Source organism: Saccostrea echinata, unplaced genomic scaffold (genome assembly GCF_033153115.1).
Source record: "Saccostrea echinata isolate AGI-Se365-2 ecotype Australia unplaced genomic scaffold, CSIRO_AGI_Sech_v1 ptg000029l, whole genome shotgun sequence".
NCBI lineage: Eukaryota > Metazoa > Mollusca > Bivalvia > Ostreida > Ostreidae > Saccostrea > Saccostrea echinata.
The window spans coordinates 6509129-6519889 of NW_026889778.1; the positions used below are offsets into that span (position 1 = coordinate 6509129).

The 10761-nt window shown below is 31.8% G+C and overlaps 1 long non-coding RNA gene across 2 annotated transcripts; it reads left to right on the forward strand.

The window, feature by feature from the left end:
* Positions 1-467: 467 nt before the first annotated feature.
* LOC133194415 (uncharacterized) lies at positions 468-2773 on the forward strand. 2 transcript variants are annotated; one of them, XR_009722079.1, is made up of 5 exons: positions 468-779; positions 1115-1216; positions 1364-1471; positions 1677-1767; positions 2440-2773. It is a non-coding gene; the product is annotated as an uncharacterized LOC133194415 (long non-coding RNA). The 2 variants fall into 2 exon arrangements; XR_009722078.1 differs by having other exon boundaries at positions 471-779; positions 1115-1210.
* The last annotated feature ends 7988 nt before the right edge of the window (positions 2774-10761 follow it).

Here is a 10761-nt window from a genome sequence, read left to right on the forward strand (position 1 = left end):
CTCCCCCGCATGAAACAAAAAATAGTCGCCCCTTTATTTAGCTTTCCTAAATCAATAACAAAATTTTTATTATGATTTTTTCCATTTTAATTTATTATATCCAGACACTGATATCACCACTATATAGTAGATGCAACAACTTGAGAGGTGACCCCTCTTCTTCCCTCCCTCCCCTAGATGTTTCGTCTAAATGTTAAACGACTGTTGTTCAATATCTTGAAAGACAGAAAACAGTTATACACAAAAAATAAGCACATTTTCATTACCTTGCAGTCAGTGTCGAGTGACACACGTAAAAAAACATCTCGCAATCTCTTTTTTTATTCTTGGCGGAATTTTTGTTGCCTCGTAGACTGGTTCCCATACATTGCAAATGCCCTGAATAAGTCCTACGCTTATTAGTTTTGTTTATAAGAGGTAATATCAGTAATATATCCCGTTCATTTGACAACCTTTACTTTAAAATACTGAAATATATTTTATCATATATACAGATGTTTTCCACCTCAGTATTGTGTAATCCTCTTCATCCAAGTCTTCTCGAATACAAAACGAACGATCTACTTTTAACAGTAACCCAAATATGGCACTGTGTATTCCAACGAATAGCCAATCATTTCAAATCAAGTTGAGCGGGTCTCATCGGTATTTTCTGGGTATTTTTGACGAAAATATGCAACCAGTGATCAGTTGAATTGATACCTTTTCATCTACCAGAAGATTTAAGGATCTTATTGCTTGGAAAACTGTTCGAGCTCCCGGGCTGGCATGCACTGCAGGTTTGTTTACGTTTTCCATCTGTTTTCAGCATATATTGTGAAACATTGAAACTGATGAAAGTCAGGGAAAACTACGCTAAATATGTGTTTTTAGATAAGTAACTTGATAAACTGGGGATAATGTTCCATTTTTTTTTCTGTAAATGATCATGGATTAAACAAGACCAAGGAAAACAATTCTAGGTCACAATTTCAGAATGTTTAGCTGTTTACATTAGTGCTAGGAAAAAAAATGTAGAAGCCAGGGTATGGCAATGTTTTTAATAGAGTACAAGTTAGGTTATATTTTATAGATATTATTTTGTATTCTAAACCATGTCTATTTTCAAAAACAGGTACAGTGAAATCAATTATGCAGGTTCTTGAAGAAAGTCATGGATGACAACAATGTATGATTTACCAGACCAAGGGATCCCAATGTTTTTTTGACGGTACTTGTACATATTAGTTTTTAAAAAATCAATAAATAATATCATAAAAATGTTACTTAAACAATTATTTAAATTATCAATTGCTTGACTTTTTCAGGAGTCAGTATAATTATACATTTCTGTTTTCAAAAAATGTGTTATTACTTTTTCCAGGCTCCAGCTACTCAGCTTACTGTGAGAGAGTTAACACCTTATTGACATATCTTTCATGAAGGAGAAACACTTGAGAAGAGTTCAAGAATTTAATTTTATAGATGGCAAGTGTTGCTTAGAGCTAAAGTATTCTTTAATTGTGAAGAAAACAAACATAAGGGTGTTTGGCAATTCATAACTATTAACTGTGATTGCATTGTGTATTTTTAAAATCATTCTTTGGTATGCTTCAAACTCAAAAGTATTTATGAAAACATTGACTATATTTATCCAGATGTATGAAATGTTTATCAAAGTATAAATTCCATTTTAGCATGTTATCTTCAAAATGAGGGACCTGTCAACTTTTACAATTCCAAGATCAGGAAATAATTCATGAGCGGCAACATGCTACTGGGAGAAAGGTACATATATCCTAAACCATAACTTGAATATCATACTATAGCTCTATAAGCAGCAACTATTGGTCTTTTTGTTACCTGATGACTAAGAAGGAAAATGGAGTTAATTATATGTGTTCAGTAATTATTCATAGATACTGATGCCAGTTCTTTTTCACAAATTATCTTGCAAGTAAGACAAACATTTTCTCAATTCTGCAAAAGTATCTTGGCTACAGAAGGTCACGAGAAATCTTATTTTACTCCTACATTAGTATATTTTGTAAATAATCCTTTCAAAAGAAATATTAGGTGATGATAAACAAAGAAATTACAGAGTTATTAAATTTCAATCTTAGGGGTAAGATAAAGGCTAGTGGCCCAGTCCATTTATATCATAAAATAAGTTAATAGCAACATGTTCATCAGTTTGTATCTGTCTTATTTAATAAGATTAACATAGTCTTTTTGGTAAAAATAAAGGCTGACATTAATGGTTCAAAATATTTTCTTTTTGAGGTTAAAGGTCATGTATGAAATTTTTATCTACATGTATTAATATGGTTGCATCTCATTTCAATTTTCATTAGTCATGATACTGTGAATACTGATATCACAGTTTATTTGAATTTATAACACAGATGCCTATGAAAATATTCATGTCACTGAAAATATATATATTTTTTTTCTTTTAAGGAAAACAGTAGAAGACTGCCTGCATGAGAATAAAAGTTTTGGACTCTGAAAAGGAATATGTGACAAAATATATATTTGGACAGTTGTTGATTTCCACAGAAACGCATGTCGAGTGACATAAAAGTGGAGCACAGTTGCATGTCAATTCAAATCTTTAAATTCAAGGATGAACAATTGGTTCTTTATAAAACAAAATGACATGTTTGAAAAGGATTTTAGTGCAATGTACTCTGTCCTGGATACTTATCTATGTGTATGGGATTTGCAGGATAGACTATGTACAACAGATACTGTCAAGAAATTTGATGTTGTTGATTATATGTTTGTATAAAAATGTTTAGTATAGTAATAAACAAAGTTTAAGTCAGTCTGTTGTTACTTTGTATATTAAGTATGATGTCCAGACTTCTTTTGCAGTTTCAATTTGGAAGAAAAAGCTTATTTATCATATACACAAGCTTTATTCAAAAGAATGGAAAACAGTAATTAACTTTTGTGGCTATTAAAGATGGTATTTAATTAAATTTAATATTTGTAATTATCAGATTTAATGTACCCCAAATACTGTGTTTAATGTTTGTAAATATTAACTTTACTTTTTTGTAAAGTCAAGACAATGTGGGACATTACATCATATTTAAGTGCATGTAAAGTTAATGTAAAGGTTACCTTTTCCAACTTTGACTTTTTTCAGAAAAGCCAATTAAAGGCATTGTAAATAATAAATTTACATTATCTTTACTTGTTTTGTAAAGCCAAATTTTCATGCAGTGACAAATACGAGAACATTGGCGCAAAATTAGCACACCGGAAATTTTTTTCCCCCAAAAAAGAAATCTGCTCTTTTGATATCCGACATTCAATAAATTTTAAGGTTATGATTAGCTCTCAAAGTGTTTTACTTGAGAAAGACACTGATGGCAACAACTAAACTTTTTCATGAACGTGATGACTTCAATTCTTCTATCCTTAGCTTCCCTTATTCATACAGCAATATACAATCATCACCTGCATGTGGTGTTCATGCCTCCAAGTTGAGTCGTTATACCAATCTATGTACAAAGAATTTATGAAACGAGGCAGCTACTGACCAATAAGTTGATGATACATGGGTATCAATAAAATTTCGTTTCAAGGCAACATTGTGCAAATTCTAAAGTGGATTCAATGACCGTGTTTCTAACTACTATCTGTCTTTAGGTCGAATGTTGACTTACCTTTTAAATGCAAATTGTTAGGCCATTTTTTCATACTCAATTTTCTATGTTTACCCGATCTTGACAAGGGGCTTTCAATTGATGTGTCTAGTCAACTTGGAATGGTTACTCCCTCCTGATCGCATCTCTTGCATTTTAAGAGAGGTCCTTGTCTGTCCTGCTCACAATTTGTAATCTTTAATAGGGCTTTTGAACATAAACACTGTTCGTTATCTTTACATTTCATTGACCTTTATAATACAATCTACACAACACAGAGTACATGTATAACTCAAAAAGAGAGTATCGATTACTTACTTGATTCGCACATTTAACATGATATGCACTTTATAAATTTACTCGTGATCAACGATGGAAATCAATCAAATAATATTTTTTAACTCTTTATCTTAGATAGAAGCTCTTACTTAATGTTAGAATTGAAATATTTGTACTTTTTTCGCGAAAAATGATGAATTAAAAGATGTTAAAATACTACAATAAGTATAGTTTGATTTTCCTCCAATATTTATGAATGAATTTTACCTGTATGTCATACATTTCACATAATTCCTTTCTTGTAATCTGAATCTTATGTAAGTTTTGTTTCCTTATCTATTCCCCACAATGTTATCACCAAAATACCGTTTATTTTATTTAATTTATTTAAAAGTAAATCATCAGAATGAACACATACCAAGTCTTTCTTAGGTGAATTATATCAAATCTAGGTTTTTAATCTAACTTACGTAATATGTGCATGCCTTTTCTTCCGTGTAGATTATATAAACAGTAAGAGGTTATTTCAAGCAAAATTGAGAAAGTGAAAAACATGATGGAATTTACATTGAAACTGGGTATTTTGCTTTTGCTTATAGTATATAGTAAGTATAGGTTATGTTGTTGATATTTTTTTTTAATTATTAAGTTTCTCTTTAGTACCCGTAACACTGGTTATTTCTCAAATGGATTTTAAAGTTTTGGCGAAAAACTTTTATTCAAATTATAAATCTTTCTGATACATACAAGAATAAGGTAGCAAATTTCCACATTCTTTAGGAAACTGAAATGTTAATGTTGATGTAAATCTATTTAAAAAAAAAAAAATCTATAGAGGTGAGTAAAAGAAACATACAAACCTTAAGAAAGAGAAACATTTACTTTTAATCATTATTTAAAGCATAAAAACATATCATGGTTTATTACATTCTGTTTTTGGAATGCAAGTTGCGTATTATGTAAATAAGTGAATCTAAGATAAATGTAAACACCATTCAGATTATCTAACAAATAATAATAATAATAATAATAATAATAATAATAATAATAAAACATTATCGAAGTTAAGAGATTGTGTGTCAGAGAGCAATCGATGTTCCTTTCTGATATTAATAAGACAAATAGAAAAATGTGAAATGTTGTGTCATTCGTCTTCCAGAGAATGTTGCAGGTTCCTGTTACATGTATTATTACTATGATGGCTATAGGGACATTCCAATGTGCAGCTACTACAAGTAAGATGATTGATTGATTGTATGTTGTTTTACGTCCCATTCGAGAATTTTTCACTCATATAGAGACGTCACCATATACCAGTGAAGGGCTTCAAATTTAGACCTTTACTCAGCACTCAGGGCCATTGAGCAGTGAGGGTTCTTTATCTTGCCAACGCCTGTCGTGACACGCGGGACCTCAGTTTCTAAGGTCTCATCCGAAGGACCCGCAACTTTCACTTCAAAGTGCCGAGCTCTTGGCGAAGTAACAGTTGCCACCTATTTTTTATCGACTTAGGTCAGTGGCGGCCAAGATTCGAACTCACGACCTTCCGATCACGGAGCGAGCGCTCTACCGACTGAGCTACCGTGACGGTCTACAAGTAAGAGATTGCTGAACAAATTTTCATCAAACTTATGCCTGTTCACACGATTGCGCATTAAATATTTGATTCACAGTAAATTAATGAGAAGTAAAATGATGCAAATTAAACTAATGCGAACTAAACTGCGTTCACACGGTAGTAAATGCAAAAGATTTACATTTTCAAATATTTTCCCGTAAGATTCCTTGCAAATTAGAAAAAGTTTACGTTCTCGTGATCTACCGTGCGATGAGTATAGGAATATTTCCATTGTGATGTTATTGAAGTCAAAAAATAGTGGATTTTTTTCTTTTTTTCAAAAAATGATCGTTGAAAGACAAAAATATGTGTCAAGTCATTAGAAAAATAATGTAAATATAAAAAATGAATTTGATTTCTGAGAATTCATGAGGTACTTGAACTACAACGCTTCACACCTGCATATTTATCATCTCTTAAGTAAACTAAAGCAAATTAAAGGTGCTTAGACACAGATTTGAAGTTAATATTTTCTCAAATTTTCTGTATAATATCTCGACTTATATAATGCAATAGCATTTCACACGAAAATATAATTAAAAACTTACTTTATCTGGAAATTATTTGAACTACGAATTCCTGGACGCGTTTGATTAACACATTCTTGCACTTTCACAAATTTTATCTTTATCCTTAATATTTAAGAAAAGAAGCGATTTTGTTGTGTATTAATGAAAAACATTACATCTATAATCCAGAAAATTCAGAGTAGAAATGTGCGAAAGCAAACCCCCTCACGAATATCGTCAGCCCGTGCTCAGTGTTGTGTACAGAGTTTAACAAATTGAATACACCCGTGGAACGTAAACTGTTTTTGTAAACAGGGCACGAGCTCTGTTATTGTTAATGTTTACGATTCACCGGGTGTGTTCAATTGTTAAAGTCTGCACACACCACTGAGCACGGACTGACAATACTGTGAGTGGGGTTTGCTTTCGAACATTTCTACTCTGAATTTTCTGGATTATAGTTTTAATATTTTTCATTAGTACACAACAAAATTGCCACTTTTCTTAAGTATTAAGAATAAAATTAAAATTTGTGAAAGTGCAAGGATGTGTCAATCAAACGCGTCCAGAAATTCGAAGTTTCAATAACTTCGAGATGAAATAAGATTTTTATTATATTTTAGTATGAAATGCTATAGCAACATATACGTCATGAAATTATACAGAAAATTTGAGAAAATATCAACATCAGATCTGTGTCCAAGCACCTTTAAAATTTTAATTCTGTATACATGTAGTAAGGCTATATATAATGACGTCATTTGTTTTTCACTTAAAATAGAATAAGTGCTGATATCTTATTACCGACATATGGCACGTGGCTTAATTTTGCTATTACGTAAATTGCGTCAGAATTTAATTCCAATTAGCTTTGCTTAGCGGGAGCTTATGCAAAATAATTTGATTCGCAGTAAATTAATTCGAATTAGAATAATTAGCATTGAATTCTCCTGTGAACGAGGTTCAAATTTAATTCGCAGTAACTTACGTTTAATTCGAATCAAACTCTCCGTGTGAACAGGGCATAATAAGAAAAAAGCAGAAATTACCTAGAATATATTTGAAAAATATTCATTGTTATCAATACGCGGGTATGTTAAGGCTACCCCCAGATATTTAACGGACTTACTCAATATGATTTCACAGTAACGTGAACCTAAATAGATAAGGATTTCTTAACATTTATATTAAAAGATTTACTTTTTTGCTCTTAACAACTACAACCAAAGCGATATTTATCTTGGAAATACAAGATTTATGTGAGAGGGCAAGTACGTTATTAGTCCCCTACCGGTGAAACCGGAGGGGACTATAGGTTTCCTCTGAGTCTGTCCGTCCGTCTGTCTGTCTGTCTAGCTGTCCCTCTGTCTGTCTGTCAGCCTGTCCCACTTGGTTTTCCACACTCTTTTTTCTAAACGCTTGCAGATATTAAGCTGATTTTTGGTATGTGAGTGTATCTTGATGAGTTACAGATCAAGTTCGCATTTCGTTCCGCTTCAATGATTTTTGGCGGAATCACAGCCTTTTCAAATTTTCAGGGTTTTCCGCACTTTTTTCTAAACACTTGCAGAAATTGAGCTGATTTTTGACATGTGACTTTACCTTGATGAGTTATAGATCAAGTTCGCATTTCGTTCCGCTTCATTGATTTTTGACGGAATTATGGCATTTTCAATTTTTAAAGGGAACCAGATTACACTTGCCGGTAGGGGACTAGTATTGCTTATGCAATAATCTCAGAATGCTTGTTTATGTGCATTTCTATTGTTTCTCATCTGATAGCCGATTTATATTCACCCTCTTTAAATATCTATTCATTCAAGAAACACATTTATATAAATTGTGATTATTCTCTTTAATGTAAAATTACCCCTTTTTAACAGAAGTCAAAATTTTTTTTCCCAGAAAGTAGCTTAAAGAAGCCTGGACACAGATTTAAAGTTAATATTTTCTCAAATTTTCTGCATAATATCGTGACTTATACGTTACCATAGCATTTCAAACGGAAATAAAATAAAAGCTTGTTCAGAAACTTCTTTTATCTGGAAATTATTGAAACTACGAATTCCGGGACGTGTTTGATTGACACATCCTTGCACTTTCACAAAGTAAACTTTATCCTTAATACTTAAGAAAAGTAGAAATTCTGTTATGTATTAATGAAAAATATTAAGGTATTCAATGTATAATGAAAGGATATTGAACAATTTTGAATCATTTTAAATTAGTTAAACATGTATTGCTAAATAACGATGAAAGTGAAATGAACCAAATTCACATGAGTGTAACATATAAGAAGCCGGCCATTTTGCACCTTAAATGTTTTTGAAGAGTTATCTGCCCTTGATGAAAAGAAGAAAATTTTAATTTTGTCAAAATATCTGTGGTAAATTTTTAATTTTATTTAAGATTTTAATAAAGAGAGACTTTTTGCATATTTTCACCAAGAGATTTGTATGAAGTTCACATTACTTTTTACAATGTCTTAATAACACATGCGTTGTCCATAGATTTCAATGTAAAATTCAAGGAGCAATTGATTGGACAATTATCAAAATTTTGTAAATTCATTTAGTGGAGTATTTTTATTTGATAAGAACTTCAAAATGCTACCAAATTTAAAAATATCGGACCATTTTTTTATTAGCTACAAAATATGGTAGTTATACATTGAATACCTTCGCGGGTGTGTTAAGGCTAAACCCAGATATATCCTACTTGCCTTTACAATATGACGTCATAGTAAGCTGTATGGCGTGAACGTTAGAAATAATGATTTTTTAATATCTATATTTAAAGTTTAATTTCAGGTCCAAGAAATGAATGGATCATTCAAAACATAATATAAACTAAATCTTGTCGTTTTCGGTGGTATAAATGGCTAATTATTTAGCACGGGGGTTAAATACCAAACCCATGACGTCATAACTACTGATCAAATATTAAAGATGACGAGAATTCATGTAAACAAATATATGAAACGGGAGTTTTAAAGCATATACCATGAATGTTATGTGTGATTCATGAGAAATTAAAGATTAAGAATCAGGTGCGCTGATATATTCTTGTCATGTTTTCTTATAATGAACACAGGCGGTGCTTTGAAATCTCGATCAGCCTTTCCTCTGTCGTTCTATAACAACAAAGATGCAAAAGTTCAACACTACGCCGCATATTTTGAAACATAATTTTTGTTTGTATCGAAAGCTCGTATTCTATAGAATTTGGAATGTGCTGCTAGAATCGTGTGGTTAACATGAATTGATAACTATTCCTTGATCGTATGTATAATCTAAAAATTTTGGTAAGGTTTCATGCGAAACTTTGGAAAAATTTTTTCTGTGTCGGGAGAGTAGGATTCTAGTAGCACTTTTCATGGCCCAGTGATGTTTTACATAATTATTTTCACTAAAAGAAATGAATTATCTCCGGGGTAGTTAGAACTTTTCACATTTTCATTAAGGCAGTTTTTCTATTTATAGACGTCACGTGATGACGTTGTAGTGGAGTGCTTCTTTTATCCTAAGACTCAATGACGCCTATACAATGGATAATAATAGTAAATGTTTTATCTATGGCTTTTCCGATTTATCAATGTTACATTTTACGACAAAAGTCTAAATTCGCCGAAATATGACCTGGGTACTGCCTTAACATACCTGCGTTAAAACTATAATAAAAAAAATTCAGAGTAGAAATGTGAGAAAGCAAAACCAACTCACCAGTATTGTCAGTCCGTGCTCTATGATTTGTGCAGAGTTGAACAAATTGAACCCACCTAGTGAAACGGCTCATGCCCTGTTTACAGAAAAAAATGTTTGAAATGATGTAGAGAATAATATGGTTGTCACTGAATTCTAAGAATATTCACAGAAGTTCAATTCAAAATGTAAACATTGCAACTGTGTCCAGGCCCCTTTAAATGGTAAGAAATATAAATAATAGGGAATCAAAGTTTTACGAAGGAATATATATGGAAACATATTTTAGAACCCTAAACTCATAAACAGCATTACCATGATGATTGATAATAACTTGCAAACAACCACATGTATTGTAGATTCATGCTTATTCAAATCATGTCCCATTAGTATGGTTGAGGCACGCCTTGGGGATAGATATTTAACATTGGAATATTTTTGAAAAAGAGTTACTAGGCCATGTCTTATCTCAATGATATGCAAACATCCCCAGTTAAATTTTAGTTACCTTCAAGTCAAAATGAAAATATTCCTATGTTATGTGCATCTAATTGGTTTCCCTTCAAATTTAAGGAAACTAGGGATAAGGGTTTGGGTCATATTTAAAATAATAAAAGTAGACAGAGTAAGATATTTTAAAAGCATCTTCTCCAGAGAATACAATGCCATGTTATTGAATCTCATACTAAGTATTTAAGTCCATGACTCCTTGTCCTTAGGGTTGAGCCACAATATGGGTCAGAATTATTCTTGGAGATATAGATGGAATAAATCATTAAAGAATCTTTTTCTGAAGAACAGCATTGCCAAGTGTTTAAACCAAACGTTATTTTATTTGTGAATGAGAAGATCAAATTACAAGACGACATAAAATCACCATTAATGACCGGTCGACAGGGGATGCTTACTCCTCCATAGCACCTGATCCCATCTCTGATGTGTTTAGAGGTCCGTGTTGTTTAAATGAACTTTTGAGCCTGATTACTGTTCGTTATTTTCATATTTCATGCAAAATTATC